Source organism: Schistocerca cancellata, chromosome 6, assembly GCF_023864275.1.
Source record: "Schistocerca cancellata isolate TAMUIC-IGC-003103 chromosome 6, iqSchCanc2.1, whole genome shotgun sequence".
NCBI lineage: Eukaryota > Metazoa > Arthropoda > Insecta > Orthoptera > Acrididae > Schistocerca > Schistocerca cancellata.
The window spans coordinates 103,165,945-103,185,176 of record NC_064631.1 but is presented as its reverse complement, the minus strand read 5'-3'; the positions used below and the strand labels follow the sequence as shown (position 1 = coordinate 103,185,176).

Genomic DNA, 19,232 nt, shown 5'->3' with positions numbered 1-19,232 from the left:
ATTACAAACTGTTGCTGATGATCGAAGAACTTTAGGCTGCGCTTTCCATCTTGATATGGCCAGTTTACGTATAATACTGGTTGTTGCACATATTTTTCTTTTAATTTCAATGGTGGTTTTTTTAAAATGAAAAATGTACGCTCTAGTGAGGCTGACTCCCAAGTATTTTGGGTTGCTGTAATGGTCTACTCTAATCCTTCTCCATTCTATTTCCCACTCTCATGTGACCTCTGTGTTACACAGTTGGAATGTGCATACTTGACTTTTTCCTGGATTAGGTCGCAGGTGATTTTCCTTGCAGTAGCTCCCAAAGGTTTGCAAAACCTCAGTCAGCTCTCTTTCAGCCTCTCGAAACGTTCTTCCTTGATAAGTCATGGCGGTGTCGTCTGCATATATGAGTATTTTTATTTGCGGCGAGTGTGACTGGTCATTTGTTTACATATTCTACAGAACAGGGGAAAGAACGCTTTTTTTGGTAATGCATTCTTTTGGTTCCTCCATCTACTTTCTCCCCTTGGACGGTCATCTAGATACTTCGATTCTGCAGCATGCCTCTTAAATGTGTAAGTCATAATAAACGTTGTTTACATTTAGTTCGTTTCTAATTTAATGGAACATGTGTATCATTCTTTCATCTGTTGCTGACAAGGAAGTTGCGTACAAAATGAAAGACTGATACAAGATGCCCATCGAGGGAAACCGCTGTCATGACGTTTTATGTGTATCCAACAATTTGTTAAATTCGATATGAGTAAAGTGTAAACGGAAATATTGAAAGACCCGTGATATTGTGTAGCAAGTAAAAATTATGATTTTAGAGCGAATGGTGACATTAATTAAGATGAAATAAAGGAACAATAGATGATGTGTGTTATCCGAAAATCAGACGGAAGTTTGTTGGGAAGGTCATCGGATTTATACATCGGTCGTTTACCTGTGGAAGAGGCACTGTAATGTTTGTAGTCTGAAGCTCACACTTTGCGAAATAAATTTTCCCTTCAACGAAATATTCGCAAATAGGTGCCATTATTAAAATTCTTGGTTGCTGGAAGAAATTTTTCATCTTCTTCTAGTTTTACTTCTGGAGTGTCGTAACATTTCATCTCAACTATGACAATTATTAAAGCACTTGTATGTTTCGCTATTCTTTCTAAACATTATCTTGAAAACAGGTGTCATTGTCAACTCGTTGTGGCGTCACATTACAGCTCTGATTAGCCCCACATATTGAAGAAATAGTTCATTATTTATTTTATTCCCCTCTTGCCATCAAGGATGTCCCGATGGTAGCGAGTGCAGCTGACGTACATTTTTGGGGAAATGAGAAGCTTAAAGGCAGTCCCTCCGTTAACTGGTAAAGATATTTCAAGCTGATACTTACTGAGCAGTAACCGAGCAAAACCGGAACGTTAAAGCCATAAATTGTGGTAACATTTTCTTATTCTATGCAGCGTATGAGCTACATAATTAGTAGCGATCAGCAGGCAAAAAGCATAGATCTAGGTTTGAATACTGATACAGAAGCAAAAACAGCTGAGATTTCTCCATGACCCTCTGTTCGTGTCTAAATCCCGGTGTCTAGAGCGTTATTTTCTTTGGAGCACGTTAGACACTGACAAACGAGCCCTGTAGCATTTCTCGTAACCGGCACCACAAAACAACGCCGGTGGAGATACAGCATACCTGCTAAAATTAACTCCTCTCCTTTCCATAAAGCTACAAGTTTAATACCCGTGCTGTGAAGCGAATCCTTTATGATTTGGTAGGTGGTGAATTATCTGCGGTATCACTTCTAACAGACTATACAGACGAGTCAACAAGTAAGTTGCTTAGGGGCTACAGTGGTTAAAGTTAACCACTGAAAGTATTCCGGGTTAATAGAACTTTTTAGTGCACTGTATATTGATATGAATGGAAACTAACGTGGATGTGGAGTGGAATTTCACGACGTAAAGAACTCACGAGCATAAAACACTTATTACATCTTGTCTTATTTTGACAACTTGATACGAACCGATTACTAGTACCATGCCAGACCGCGTTCGACGTCACAAGCTGAATGAAGGAGACGTCATATTGGAATACATACAGTTTACAAAGATAAAGTGCCACATCAGGTGATTTTTGTTTTATAACTTTGCAAAATACGAAAATATGCTATTTCAAGGAACTGGCACATACAAAATACAGGTATATCAAAAATCTGTCTCTAAGATACGATTTGTTACAATAAAATGTCGGGGAACGGTACGTCGGTGGTTAAAAGTGCTACCACACCTTTAAGTGCAGAGGATGGGAATATCAACGCCTCCAAATGCTTTACTACACCAATGTCCGTGTGCATCTCCGTATAACCGCGGCTGCTTAGGATATCCAAATTCTATCCAGAGCGAGTAAATATATACAGCTGCCGTTTTCCCTAAGGCAAGGTAAATTTTTTGGCGTATGCATGAAATTTTTGACGTTTATAGCTACCTTGATACTGTAGCATGGGAAAGATTCTTCAAAAAGGGATTTCTAGGACATAACGTCTGTGAAACGTGGTCATTTAGCAACAAGATAAAAGCGCTGTACTTCACTGTCCCTCCATGAGGAGAACTGGTTCCACCAACCCTGAGGAGAAGAGGTTCCTCGACCATCTGCCCTTCAGTATAGAATACAAGGAAATACGTCACTTAGGAACTGTTTGAGTAATTAATATTATGACTACCACGTCAAGTCCTCAAAATTTTGCCTTTGAGGGGTGGTACACGCTTTAAAGAGATTCCGGACAGACAATAGAGCATGCTGAATTTCATCTCGATTTATCGCTGCACATGTCAGTGTTATTCCATTTCAGGACCATTCGCATCACCGGTGCTACGTGTATAGAAGTTGTTTTAAGTTTACCTTCTGATAAATGGCCAGAGGTTCTAAGTCTGGTGCGTGTGCAGGCCATTTCGTGTTTCCTAAACGACTGATCCAACGACATCCAAATGTTGTGTAATAATCTGTTAAGAAAGAGCGGAACATCCGTCATGAAGCCTTGTCTCAAGAAGTAGAATGTCTCCCAACAACTGTAACAGCATATATGTTAGGAAATCTCGATAGTTGTGGTGGCTATTTAAAGTGCCGTTAATAAAGCAGGGACCAAAGATGCGATTCTTGAAGACTGCGTCACGCGTTGGCAGAACAAATTCATTGTTTGTATACTTTTATCAACCATCGTCGGCTTCCACCTGACCAGTTGTGCAAATTCCGAAGATAGATTTGCCCATACTTTGTAAACGCTGCTTGATCAGTGGACAAAATTTACGTAGAAACACAGCAACAGCTTACAGGACATTCCATTGGCTAATGCCAATAGCTCCTTCGAGCTGGTTCATAGTGATATGTAGATTGTGTGTTGCCACTGCCAAAACGTTTCTTTTATTTTGTCATCAGTTCCGGTTCTTCCCCGTTGGCGTATTTTATTCTTAACATTTCCATGTTCATGAAACCTATTAATCGTGAGGGCTTGACGCACAACTGTAGAACATCATGTAGACTGCTGTTTAAACAGTAGGTCATGTTGATAACTGTCTTGCACTACATTTACTCCTGTATGAAATTTGTTCACAACAATCTACATCTACATGGATACTCTGCAGATCACATTTAAGTGCCTGACAGAGGGTTCATCGAACCACCTTCTCAATTCTCTATCATTCCAATCTCGTATAGCGCGCTGAAAGAACGAACACCTATAGCTTTCCGTACGAGCTCTGGTTTACCTTATTTCATCGTAGTGATCGTTTCTCCCTATCTAGGTCGGTGTTAACAAAATATTTTCGCATTCGGAGGAGAAAGTTGGTGATTGGAATTTCGTGAGAAGATTCCGTCGCAACGAAAAACGCCTTTCTTGTAGTGATGTCCAGACCAAATCCTGTGTCATTTTAGTCACACACTCTCCCATATTCCGCGATAATACAAAACGTGCTGCCCTCTTTGAACTTTTTCGATGTACTCCGTCAGTCCTATCTGGTAAGGATCCCACACCTCGCAGTATTCTAAAAGAGGACGGACAAGCGTAATGTAGGCAGTCTCCTTAGTAGATCTGTTACATTTTCTAAGTGTCGTGCCAATAAAGAACAGTGTCAGGTTAGCCCTCCCGACAACATTTTTTATGTGTTCCTTCCAATGTAAGTTGTTCGCAATTCCTAGGTATTTAGTTGAATTTACGGCCTTTAGATTTGACTGATTTATCGTGTAACGAAGTTTAACGGATTCCTTTTAGGACTCATGTGGATGACCTCACATTTTTCGTTATTTATAGTCAACTGCCAATTTTGGCACCATTCAGATATCTTTTCTAAATCTTTTTGCAATTTGTTTTGATCTTCTGGTGACTTTATTAGTCGATAAACGACAGCGTCATCTGCAAACAACTTGAAAGAGGGCTGCTCAGTTTGTACCCCAAATCGTGTATATAGATAATGTACAACAAAGAGCCTTTATAACACTACCTTGAGTAACGTCAGAAATACGATATTCCATAAGCACGCAATTTCGCTATAAGCCGCTTGTTTGGTGCAGTGTCAAAAGCCTTCTGGAAATCCAGAAATACGCAATCGACGTCAAATCCTTTGTCAATAGCACTCAACACTTCGTGGGAATAAAGAGATAGTTGTGTTTCACAAGAACGATGTTTTCTAAACCCATGTTGACTGTGTGTCAATAGACCGTTTTCTTCGAGGTAATTCATAATGTTCGAACACAATATATGTTCCAGAACCCTGCTGCATATCGACGTTAATGATATGCGCCTGTAATTTAGTGGATTACTCCTACTTCCTTTCTTGAATATTGGCGTGACCTGTGCAACCTTCCAGTCTTTGGGTACGGATTTTTCGTCGAGCGGACGGTTGTATATGATTGTCAAGTATGGAGCTAATGCATCAGCATACTCTGAAAGTAGCCTAATTTGTATACAGTCTGGACCAGAAGACTCGCTTTTATTAAGTGATTTAAGTTGCTTCAGTACTCCGAGGATATTTACTTCTACGATATTCATGTTGGCAATCAACCGCAGTTAGACTAAGAAGTTAGCTATCATTCAGTGTGATTACCGAGAGTATATACGGAAGTGATAAAAGTCATGGGTTTTGTGCACGAACTGATCTCTCGAATATGTCTCTTAAATGTTCAACGTGATCGTGTCGGGCGATGTGGGTGGACATATTCTCTCGAATTGTCCAGAATGTTTTTCAAACCAATCGCAAGCAATTGTGGCCCGGTGTCGTGGCGCACTGTCACCTAAAAAATTCCATTGTTGTTTCGGGACATAAAGTCCATGAATGGTTGCAAATAGTCACCAAGTAGCCGAGCATAATCATCTGCAGTCAGTGATCGGTTCAGTTGGAGCAGAGGACCCAGTTCATTCCAGGCAAACACGGCTCACACTCTTATGGGGCCACCATCAGCTTGCACAGTACCTTGGGCTCGTGGCTTCGTGGTGTCTACACACTCACCCGCGGCCGAGCGGGAGCTCTTTATTCGCAGGAAGTGTTGAGTGCTATTGACGAGCGATTTCAGATCGATTGCGTATTTCTGGATTTCCAGAAGGCTTTTGACACGGTACCAAACAAGCGGCTTATAGCGAAATTGCGTGCTTACGGAATATCGTCTCAGTTATGTGACTGGATTTGTGACTTCCTGTCAGAGAAGTAACAATTCGTAGTAACTGACGGAATGGCAGGTGGCACAAGACGTCCCAGGGAGCTGAACGTAAGGCCTCCATGGTTAGTCAGTTAAACAGGTTCCAGGCTCCGTCTGTGGCTGACGCTGTCCCTCAGCCACATGCTTCAGACATTAGTCGAGTCCATGCCACGTCGTGTTGCGGCACTTCTGCGTGCTCACGATATTAGGCAGGTGTACCAGTTTCTTTGGCTCTTCAGTGCACGTAAACGATTTCGGAGACAATCTGAGTAGCCGTCTTCGGTTGTTTGGAGATGATGCTGTGATTTATCATCTAGTAAAGTCATCAGAAGATCAAAACAAATTGCAAAACGATTTAGAAAAGATACCTGTATAGTACAAAAATTGGCAGTTGTCCCTAAATAATGAAAAGTGTAACGTCATCCACATGATTGCTACAAGGAATCCGTTAAACTTCTGTTACACAATAAATCAATCAAATCTAAAGGCCGTAAATTCAGCTAAATTCCTAGGAACTTAAATAGGAAAAAAAAACACAGAGAAAAAGTTATGGGGAAGATGAACCAAAGATGCCGATTTATTGGCAGAAAAAACGACTTCCTACACTACACTTATCCCTCCTCTTTTGGAGTACTGGTGCGCAGTGTGGGATCCTTACCAGAAGGATTGACTGAACACTTCGGGAAAGTTCAAAGAAGAGCAGCACGTTTTGTATTATCGGGAAATAGGGTAGAGAGTGTCAAATTAATGATACGGCAATTGGGTTCAAATGGTTCAAATGGCTCTGAGCACTATGGGACTTAACATCTGAGGTCATCAGTCCCCTAGAACTTAGAACTATTTAAACCTAACTAACCTAAGGACATCACACACATCCATGCCCGAGGCAGGATTCGAACCTGCGACCGTAGCGGTCGCGCGGTTCCAGACTGAAGCGCCTTTAACCGCGTGGCCACACTGGCCGGCCGGGAATTGGGGTGGATGTCATTAAAACAAAGGCGTTTCTCGTTGCAGCGGGATCTTCTCACGAAATTTCGATCATCAACCTCTCCTGCGAATGCGAAAATATTTTGTTGGCGCCAACCTATGTAGGGAGAAAATTATCGTAATAAAGTAAGGAAAATTAGAGCTCGCACGGAAAGATATAGGTGTTCGTTTTTTCCACGCACTGTTCGAGAGTGGAATAACAAAAAATGGTTCAAATGGCTCTGAGCACTATGGGACTTAACTTCTAAGGTCATCAGTCCCCTAGAACTTAGAACTACTTTAACCTAACTAATCTAAGGACATCACACACAGCCATACCCGAGGCAGGATTCGAACCTGCGACCGTAGCGGTCGCGCGGTTCCAGACTGTAGCACCTAGAACCGCTCGGCCACCCCGGCCGGCGTGGAATAACAGAGAATTATTGTGGAGGTGATTCGATGAACCCTCTGCCAGGAACTTCAGCGTGATTTGCAAAGTATCCATGTAGATGTCGAAGTAGATGTCGTGTTGGTATCGCGTCGGTCGTCTGTTGCCATTGCTCATTAACACCAAATTTCGCCGCACTGTGCTAATGGGTACGTTCGTCATACGTTCCATATTGATTTCAGAGGTTATTTAACTCAGTGTTGCTTGTCTGTTAGCACTGACAATCTATGCAAACGCCGCTGCTCTCGGTCGTTAAGTGAAGGCCGTCGGCCACTGGATTGTCCGTGAAATTTGGTTTTCTCGGCACACTATTGATACTGTTGATGCCGGAATACTGAATTCCCTAACGATTTCCGAAATAGGATATCTCATGCGTCTAGTTCGAACTACCAATCCGTTTTCAAAGTCTGTTAATTCCTGTTGTGTGGCTATAATCACATCGGAAACCGTTCCACATGAATCACCTGAGTAGAAATGACAGCTCCGCTTTTTTTTTCCTTTATTGTGTTTTCATTCCCCTGCCGCATATGGGCAGAGGAGGGCTGTCAGCGGCACAATCCGCCGCTCTTCAGCCAAGTGACACGACAACTAAAACAAGAATAAAATGATACATACATAAGGAGATAAAAAAGGGGAACATAAAACAGAGTAAGGGGAGAAAATGGAGGTAAAAATACACTGACTTGGAGACGTTCATGGGGGACAGTTAAAAAGTCACCAGAAAGTTAAAAAAACACAGTTGGCGATTCTTAAAACACAGAGAAGACACTGAATGCGCATGCACAGGTTAAAAGCCGGCCACAGTATTAAAAACACTCCGGAACAATACACTTAAAACCCTCTTGGAACATACATGATGAAGAATAAGACTGCCAGGTGGGACCTGCCGAGGGAAAGGTCAGAGAGGACGGAAAAGGAGGAGAGAGCATGGGGCAGCTGGGGAAGCGGCAGGATGAAGAGAGGAGGGGCATCAGTGGGTTCACGAAGAGGCAGGAGACACATGGGGTGGGAGAGGGAGAGGGAAGACAGGGCAGGAGGGAGCGCAGAGACACTGAAAGGAGGCACAACAGATGGAGGGGGAGTAGGAGGGGGAAGCCGCTCAGGAGGAGGGAGGGGGAGGAGAGGGAGCCCTGAGGAGGAGGCAGGAAGATGGGGTTAGAGTTGGTAGGAAGGGTAGATGTCAGGGCAAAGCTCATCATCCAGGAGGGGTAGACGGTGGAAGTTGTTTTGGGAAAGGAGATGGAGGGTGTGGAGATGGAGAGAGGGTGGGACAACGGTAAAGGTGCGGCAACTGGTTGGGGGTGGAGAAGAAGGGAGACATCAGGGGGTGAGAGGGATCAAGGCGGCGGACAATATATAGTGTGCGGATGTGTTCAAGGAAAAGGAGAAGGTGGGGGAAGGGGATGAGGTCGTAGAGGATGCACATGGGGGACGGAAGAAGGATGCAGAAGGCGAGGCGGAGCGCATGGCGTTCGAGGATTTGGAGGTCTTTATAGAACCAGGGAGGGGCGGAAATCGAAGCGACGCTGGCATAACAGAGGATGGAGCGGATCAAGGATTTGTAGGTGTGAAGGATGGTGGAAGGATGCAGACCCCACATCCGGCCAGACAGGAGTTTCAGGAGGCGGAGGCGGTTGTGAGCTTTGTGTTGGAGGGAAGGAGATGGGGAGTCCAGGTGAGGTGGCGGTCGAGTGTGAGGCCAAGGTATTTGAGGGTAGGAGTGAGGTGGATAGGACAGCCATAAATGGTGAGGTAGAAGTCATGAAGACGGAAAGAGCGGGTGGTGCGGGCTATGATGATTGCCTGCACAGCTCCGCCAATGCACTGCCCTTTTATACATTGTGTAAGCAATAGTACCGCCATCTGTATGTGTGCATATCGCTAAAACATGGATTTCATCACCTCATTGTCCGTCCCCGGAAGCGGAATGGTCAGTGTGACAGATTGTCAATCTTCTGGGCCCAGGTTAGATTCCCGGCTGGGTCAGGGAATTTTCTCCGACCGGGGACTGGGTGCTGTGCTGTCGTCATCATCATCCTATCATTATCATCGACTTCAGGTCGCCGAAGTGGTGTCAAATTGAAAGACCGGCACCCGGCGAACGGTCTGCGCGACAGAGGGCCCTCCGCTATATAAGTATTCAAACATTTGAGGATAACACAGCGTGCCTAGATGTGCACCCATTCCGACGCATTTGTCCACTGCTGTTGCAGGGTGTCATCATGTACAGTGTCTCAGAACTAAGGACTACTTCTTTCCAAATCTTGTGCATCCGTTACCACTGTTGCTGTGCACAGCATTATCTCTGTGCTTTCTGACTACCAGTTAGTAAAGGTGCTTTTGTGGTGGGGTATCTCCAGTGCGCCTCTGCTAGAAGGCGTATTGCCGTTCTACATGGAGGCTGGTCATAAGCTGAGATTCAGGAGTCGTGGGGAAGAAAGTCGGCTATGCTCCTGCAAAGGAAGCATCCGTGGACTCAAACATTCCAGAGCAAACAAAGAAAGAACAACACGTATCAATTAAACAATCAGAGGAAAACGAAATCTTAAGACAGCCACCAGAACAAGCACAAATAGAATATGAAGTGACACACATGTTAGATATAGAAGAAAAATTTCAGCTGACATATATAGAATACAAAGACACAAATACAGACATTAGACCATTCTTGCATAGACCACCAAATAACCCACAAGTCTAAACAACAATAACAACTATCTGCACAATCATACACAACAAAATAAATGAAAATACAACTATGGAAGAGTTAGAACTACTGGTTTATGTAGGAGCACTCATTACACTAAATATACACACTACGCAGAGATCAGAACCAACCAACACACAGAAGAAACCCAGAAAATCAGCATGGCAAAACAGGCTACAGATCAGAATAGAAAAACTGAGAAAAGACATTGGACAGCTAACACAATTTATAAGAAATGAAATATCAGACAAAAAACGAAAAAGGTTAGGTAAAATCCCACAACAAGAAGCGATAGAGCAATTAGATGAAAAGAAGCAGAAATTACAAGCATTAGCCAAACGACTTAGAAGATACAAAAAAAAAAGTGAAAATAGAAGGAAACAAAACCAAACATTCAACACAAACCAAAAGAAATTTTACCAGACAATAGACGACACACACATTAAAATAGACAATCCACCAAACATAATAGACATGGAACACTTCTGGAGCAACATATGGTCAAACCCAGTACAACATAAGACATGCACGGCGGATACAAGCAGAAACAGACACATACAAGATGATACCACAAATGCCTGAAGTGATAATTTTGCAACATGAAGTCACCCGAGCAATTAATTCTACGCACAATTGGAAAACCCCTGGAAAAGATAAAATAGCAAATTTCTGGCTAAAGAAGTTCACCTCAACACATTCACATCTAACTAAATTATTTAACAGTTACATTGCAGACTAGAGATGGGTAGTTCGTGAACGAACGGATGCAAAGGAACGGTTCACCAAGATGAACGAAAGGACCGAGGAACGAATTCCAAGGAACGATCGGTTCATAGTTCACTTCGTTCGTGGCGGTCCACTTATAGTTCCCGGGAACGAGGAACGATCGGCTCATAATTCACTTCGGTCGCGGCTGTCTACTTATAGTTCCCGGGAACGAGGAACGATCGGTTCATAGTTCACTAGTTCACTTCGGCAGTTCCCGTTCCAACCTCAGTAGCGTGCTCGTCTCAGTCTCGGTCTCCCTCGGCCGCACTCGTCATTCTTCGCATGACCACCTGTCTCAGTTCCACTGCCGACTGCTCCTAGTTAGTTCAGTATCCAGTTGTTCGTTTCGTTCACTGCGCTCGCCTATTTTACATGTGTTCCAAACTGTTCTTGCACTGGGTTCTGGCTATGCAGCGTCCACGATCGGTAATCAAAAAGTATTTTATAGTTACGAAAATTACATAAAAATTACGTTCTATGTAATAGGCACGTCTTTTCAGGTAGCAAAAGGGCATATCAGCTCACTTCATTATATCGATGAACAGGAGAAGACATACTTATAACAAGAACAAGTTTTTTTTGTTATTCATATATTTTTTGGTTTCATCGACTTGACTTAGCGGCTAACTTTCAATAATTTGCTTATTTCTAGTGTAACAAAATTCATATAAAACGATTTTCGTGCATCTTTCATATACAAAACATCACATTTAGGAAGGCTCTAATTATTTTTAAGTTTGGTTGTTTCCAATTTGCATTATCTGCTAGTGTGGCTTCTTTGGAGAAAAAAAAAAGTGGGTTGTGGGTCATTTTGGCTCAGTAGGAAAAGCGGTGCCTCTCCATTTGAAAAGACATAGATTGCCATAAAATCGTATTTATTATCTGAAAAACATTTGTTCCGAAGGGGCTTTCAAACCAAAAATTTTACTACTGCGAACTTAATTATTATTATTATTGCTGCATTAAATTTAATAATGCAACATAAAAACCTACTTTTTACTAAGCGTGTGACGCAAGTATGAAAAAACCACATTTTATTTCATGCTTCCATGAAGACTCTACTTCGCCTACGAACTCAGAGACAACGTGAAGTATGTATAGGGTGTAAGCGATTATTGTTTACGACGTAGCATAGCTATGTAGTGGAAGTCGAAACGAAGAATTTTATACAAGACACTTGTGGTCTATTAAGTTGGGAAACAGCCACCAACAGGTTTACAAGACTACATGCGCGTCGCGTGAGATTTTCATGTGCTCTTTTCCAGCTCTCTACACATAGTCATCGATTGTTTCGCAATTGTTGCTTGCATTAGCTTGTTATTTCTTCACTGCCTAATTATTACCTTTGTCTGTTTGTTATATCTGCTCGTAATGGGCAAAACATCGTCCGTAATTGGCGAGCAGTTTGTACTCGGGGCGGGTTTTCCATGCGCCACCCTATATTATTTCCCTGCGACCAGGCACACAAGGTTACGGTTGGCTAAACGAGAGGTTCTGCAGAATCACAGAAATTACTTCTAAAAGAGAGTAAGAATTCTGTAATGAATAAAAACTCTATACTCCAGGGGGGAGGCAAGTGACCCCTCTTGGTGCCCTCCATCCTTCAGTCACCTACACTACTAGTTTTCAGTTTTTCATAAGAACCATATTCCAAGCACAAGTGAACGGTGAACGAGTAAAAATGAACGGTTCCCAAAAAAGAACGATCAGCAGTGAACTAGTTCCCAAGGATGAACGAGTTTGCCCATCTCTATTGCAGACCCATACACAGTCCCTGATACACCTACACAAGGAATAACTTATCTGAAACCTAAAGATCAAGCAGACACAGCAAACCCAGCAAAATATCGCCCCATAACATGCCTATCAACAATATACAAAATATTAACTTCAGTCATTACACAGAAATTAATGACACATACAACACAGAACAAAATTATAAATGAAGAACAAAAAGGCTGCTGCAAAGGAGCACAATGATGTAAAGAGCAACCGATAATAGATGCAGAGGTGACATATCAAGCTAAAACTAAACAACGGTCGCTACACTACGCATACATTGATTGCCAAAAAGCTTTTGATAGTGTACCCCACTCATGGTTACTACAAATATTGGAAATATGCAAAGTAGATCCTAAATTGATACAGTTCCTAAACATAGTAATGAAAAATTGGAAAACCACACTTAATATCCAAACAAATTCAAATAATATCACATCACAGCCAATAAAGTTTAACCATGGAATATACTAAGGAGACTCATTAAGTCCTTTCTGGCTCTGCCTTGCTCTGAACCCACTATCCAACATGCTAAATAATACAAATTATGGATATAATATTACTGGAACATACCAACACAAAATCACACATTTGCTATACACGGATGATCTAAAACTACTGGCAGCAACAAATCAACAACTCATCCAATTACTAAAGATAACAGAAATATTCACCAATGATATAAATATGGCTTTTGGAACAGACAAATGTAAGAAAAATAGCATAGTCAAGGGAAAACACACTAAACCAGAAGATTACATATTGGATAACCACAGCGACTGCATAGATGCGATGGAAAAAACAGATGCCTATAAATATCATCTAGGATACAGACAAGAAATAGGAATAGATAATACAAATATTAAAGAAGAACTAAAACAATAATATAGAGAAAGACTAACAAAAATACTGAAAACAGAATTGACAGCAAGAAACGAGACAAAAGCTATAAATACGTATGCTATACCAATATTGACCTACTCATTTGGAGTAGTCAAATGGAGTAACACAGACCTAGAAGCACTCAATACACTTACACGATCACAATGCCACAAATATAGAGTACATCACATACATTCAGCAACAGAAAGATTCACATTAAGCAGAAAGGAAGGAGGAAGGGGATTTATCGACATAAAAAACCTACATTATGGAAAGGTAGAGAATTAAAGAAAATTCTTTAGAGAACGAGCAGAAACTAGCAAAATACTCAAAGCAATCACTCATATCAATACATCGGCTACACCATTGCAATTTCATAACCACTTCTACAACCCTTTAGATCACATAACATCAACAGATACGAAAAAAGTAAAATGGAAAAAGAAAACACTACATGACAAGCACCCATATCATCTAACACAGCCACACATCGATCAAGGCACATCAACACATTGCTAAGAAAAGGCAATATATACAGTGAGCTGGAAGGACTCATGTTTGCATTACAGGATCAAACAATAAACACCAGATATTACAGCAAGCATATTATTAAAGATCCCAATACCACAACAGATAAATGCAGACTTTTCAAACACACAAGCGGATGTACAATACTAGCAAATACAGAATACACCAGAAGACAATAATACATTAGCAACTTGCCATACAACATAAACTAATAAAACAACACGTTCCCACATACAAGTTGTTGTGGTCCAGTCCTGAGACTGGTTTGATGCAGCTCTCCATGCTACTCTATCCTGTGCAAGCTTCTTCATCTCCCAGTACCTACTGCAACCTACATCCTTTTGAATCTGCTTAGTGTATTCATCTCTTGGTCTCCCTCTACGATTATTACCCTCCACGCTGCCCTCCAATACTAAATTGGTGATCCCTTGATGCCTCAGAACATGTCCTACCAACCGATCCCTTCTTCTAGTCAAGTTGTGCCACAAACTTCTCTTCTCCCCAATCCTATTCAATACCTCCTCATTAGTTATGTGATCTACCCATCTAATCTTCAGCATTCTTCTGTAGCACCACATTTCGAAAGCTTCTATTCTCTTCTCCTCCAAAGTATTTATCGTCTATGTTTCACTTCCATACATGGCTACAGTCCATACAAATACTTTAAGAAACGACTTCCTGACACTTCAATCTATACTTGATGTTAACAAATTTCTCTTCTTCAGAAACGCTTTCCTTGCCACTGCCCGTGTACATTTTATATCCTCTCTACTTCGACCATCGTTAGTTATTTTGCTCCCCAAATAGCAAAACTCCTTTACTACTTTAAGTGTCTCATTTCCTAATCTAATTCCCTCAGTATCACCCGACTTAATTCGACTACATTCCATTATCCTCGTTTTCCTTTGTTGATGTTCATCTTATATCCTCGTTTCAAGACACTATCCATTCCGTTCAACTGCTCTTCCAAGTCCTTTGCTGTCTCTGACAGAATTACAATGTCATCGGCAAATCTCAACCTTTTTTTTCTTCTCCATGGATTTTAATACCTACTCCGAATTTTTCTTTTGTTTCCTTCACTGCTTGCTCAATATACAGATTGAATAACATCGGGGATAGGCTACAACCCTGTCTCACTCCCTTCCCAACCACTGCTTCCCTTTCATGCCCCTCGACTCTTATAACTGCCATCTGGTTTCTGTACAAATTGTAAATAGCCTTTCGCTCCCTGTGTTTTACCCCTGCCACCGTCAGAATTTGAAAGAGAGTATTCCACTCCACATTGTCTAAAGCTTTCTCTAAGTCTACAAATGCTAGAAACGTAGGTTTGCCTTTCCTTAATCTAGCTTCTAAGGTAAGTCGTAGGGTCAGTATTGCCTCACGTGTTCCAATATTTCTACGGAATCCAAACTGATCTTCACCGAGGTCGGCTTCTACCAGTTTTTCCATTCGTCTGTAAAGAAATCGCGTTAGTATTTTGCAGCTGTGGCTTATTAAACTGATTGTTCGGTAATTTTCACATCTGTCAACACCTGCTTTGTTTGGGATTGGAATTATTATATTCTTCTTGAAGTCTGAGGGTATTTCGCCTGTCTCATACATCTTGCTCACCAGGTGGTAGAGTTTTGTCAGGACTGGCTCTCCCAAGGCTGTCAGTAGTTCTAATGGAATGTTGTCTACTCCCGGGGCCTTGTTTCGACGTACCACAAAATGTACTGGAGAATGATGAATACAAATTATACTGGAACAGAACCATTATAACATATAAAACAACACGACATAACAAACCTGACATCATACTCACCAATAAAAAGAAGAAATTAACACAACTAATCGAAATATCCATACCCAATACAACAAATATACAGAAGAAAACAGGAGAAAAAATTGAAAAATACATCCAACTGGCTGAGGAAGTTAAGGACATGTGGCATCAGGATAAAGTTGACATAATACCAATTACACTATCAACTACAGGAGTCATACTACACAATATCCACCAGTACATCAACGCAATACAGCTACATCCAAAGGTATATATACAACTACAGAAATCTGTAATTATTGATACATGTTCAATTACCCGAAAGTTCCTAAATGCAATGTAACATATACCGTACAGTTAAAAGGAAGTCACGCTTGATCAAAGTCCGCGTCACTTTCCATTTTTAACCAGATATAGCGTCTGAGAAAGGAAAGAAATAATAATGATAATAATAATAATTCGAAATATATTTCAAAAATGAGAGCAAAATACTGTCTCACACAAAATATTTACAACAAGAAGTGCATCCGTAAACAGAAACATTACAATTCCTTAATTAAGCCAGAATATCTCTACGCTTCAGAAACACTCATCTATAACAGGAAAACAGACTTCGGAAACGTTGAAGAAAGGTAATGTTTTCGACATCGGCTTTCCCGTTCAAAATTAATATTTCTGGAGCAGTTGGAGCCAAGAAATAGCCTGTAGACAGAAAGACACAGTCATCTTAGAACTCACAAATTAAATTTTTGTAGTTATATCAAAAGTGTGAAACCAGATAGACTTAGAAGAAGAATCGTTTAATTGTATAAAATAAACGTAAAGCAAAACAGAAATCATGAAATAGGAGGAGGAGGAGATAAGTGTATAACGTTCCGTCGACAACGAGGTCATTAGAAACGGAGCACAAGCTCGGATTAGGGAAGGATGGGGAAGGAAATCGGCCGTACCCTTTCAAAGGAACCATCCCGGCATTTGCCTGAAACTATTTAGGGAAATCACGGAAAACCTAAATCAGTATGGCCGGAAACGGGTTTGAACCGTCGTCCTCCCGAATGCGAGTCCAGTGTGCTAACCACTGCGCCACCTCGCTCTGTCATGAAATAGGGTAGAGAACCCCAAATTGATATAAAATTAGTAGGAGCTATACTCGAAGATAACGAGAACAGAAATTTTTTTGGATTTAAAGTTTAGCAGTAACAAGCCGACAACAGGAAAAACCGAAAAAAAGAAACAAGTTCACCGCAAAGCAGTAAAAGAAGTATGGCCACAGAGGATGGCCAGTTAACGTTTCTAAGTATTTTTTGCTGTCTTAAACGGACTCATTCGTATAAAATAGTTATTCATAGATATCTCTATCGATGTTATATAATTTCTTTTGACATCTTTACTGAAACAAATGAGAACTTCAATTGATTATTTTTATCTATTTTCACGTATTTCACTGCAATCCTTTAAGGTGCATCACACTATATGAGACAAGAACTATGCTAATGAAACTTCCTGGCATATTACAACTGTGAGCCAGACTGAGACTCGAACCTGGGACACTTGTCTTTCGACCGACTCACGACCCGTCCTCACAGCTGTATTTCGTCCAGTACCTCATTTCCTACCCACCAAACTTCACTGACGTTCTCCTACATAAGTTTCGTGACAAACAGTCATGGAGGGAAGTATATTGCGGATACATGCTTTACCCACAGCCTGGAGTATGTTTCCGAGATGAATTTTCACTCTGCAGCTGAGTGTGCGCTCTTCTCCGCAATATCCTTTCCTCCCGAGTGCTAGTCGCGCAAGGTATTCAGGAGAGCTTCTGTGAAGTTTGGAACGTAGGAGACGAGGTACAGGCTGAAGTAAAGCTGTGAGGGCGGGTAGTCGGCCGTGCTCTGGTAGCTCAGTCGCTAGAGAAATTGCCAACGAAAAGCGAAGGTCTCATGTTCGAGTCTTAGTCCGGTACACAGATTTAATCTGCGAGGAAGTTGCAGATCATCGCATGCTCCGCGGCAGAGTGAAAATTAATTCTGGAATGGTGGTATTGCTGGCAAGTGTAAAGCTCATTATCCAACTTAAACCAGTTCATGCAAAGGATCTGAAAACGTCACATTTGTTGGTGTTATTCAAATTAGATAATAACTGAAGTAGAGCGAAAAACCAGTGCAAGTTGCAAATTTTTACTTTTTATTCATTCGGTGACTAGATTCGGACCGAGATCAACTTTCAGATCATCATAACAATCTCGTAAATGCCATTTTCTACTTTGCCATGATGACTTAAAAATGGATCTCGGCCCGAAACTAGTCATCGAATGAATAAAAAGTAAAAATTTGCAACTTGGACTGGTTTTTCGTTCTACTGATTAACTGAAGTTGCTGACCTAAGGTACTCCAGGATGCTGGAAGTTCGTAATAACTGAAGTTTTTTTTTGTTTTGTTTCTTTTTTTCTTCATTTTAGGTAATAGAAATGTGCCTATTACAATACGCACCGTTACCTCGATTATTCGAGATCTTTTCATCTTCTCAATTTCTAGTTTCTTATTTTGAGAGACAGTCTCTCGTTCTCCATTCTTCTACAATCCAGTTTCATTTATCAAATTCAGTTTCCTTTCTAAGGCTAAAGATATAGAGATCATTTCTGGCTTCACTATTTCTAATTCTGTCTGATCTTTCACAAGCTTAAACCTTCTCGTCAAACATCATTGCTGATGGCTAGATATTTCTCTGTTGTCTACATGTGACCCATAATTCGCTTCCAGTTAGCAGTATTGGAATTTCCATCGTTTGTGTAAAATTTCGTCACTGTTTCTTACTGAGAGTTTTTTTAATATCTATTTATTGTTCAACATTTATCCCCGAACTTCGATAATTCCTATCTAAATCTTTATCGTAGCCTTAGGAACTATCATAACCAAAGTGATTAAAATAATTAACCTGTTCTGTTATCTAGGTATTCACAGTTATTTTTATTCTTGTAGGGCCTTTTACAATAACAATTTAATAAACATTTTTGGAGCAGTGATCAAAAATTTTTAAAAACTTTTTCTTTCAAAAATTCAGTCTTGATCACACCACGTATGCTTCAAGAAAATAGGTGACCGGTTTCGGTCATATCACATGACCATCATCAGACCTGTAATTTAATTTAGAAATTAATAGAAACCTTACTAGATTGACAATAAAAAATGCTTATAAGGATAAAATACAATAAGACTTGTTATACCCATGGCGACCTTCGGAGATGGTAGGTGGAGCACTCTTCTCAGCTGCTGTGATGTCAACTGGTGCCAGCAAGTGACGGGCATACGCTTAAATACGAACATGCTCCGCCTACCTCCTCTCCCTCTACCTCACGTCAACCAATCAATGTAAAACAGGTTCACATAATCATCAAAACGTAAAAAACAAACAAAGTACAATAATAACATAAAAATTGTTATGTACAAAATATGTCTTTACAACGATGGAACTACTTAAATATTGTATAAAATATCAATTAAAAGCTTTATAAATAACTGTACAGACAATTTATACTCAGTATGCCCTCTATGGGCTAAGTTGGTACCACCACAATGGTTTCAAAGTCAACGATGTTGTGAAGGTCTTTGGCATTGTGGCATCATATCGATATGTGAGTTGTGACTTGACTGCAAGTACACACCTATGCTAGATTCAGTCTGTCTTATATTAACATTATTTGGCACTGGAGATATATG

General features: G+C 40.9%; 1 protein-coding gene across 1 annotated transcript in view; it reads left to right on the top strand.

Annotated features, from left to right (window-relative positions):
• LOC126088171 (SH2 domain-containing protein 3C) overlaps positions 1-19,232 on the top strand; it is a 1,167,763-nt gene that overhangs the window by 442,072 nt on the left and 706,459 nt on the right. The gene's annotated exons all lie outside the window — the stretch shown is intronic.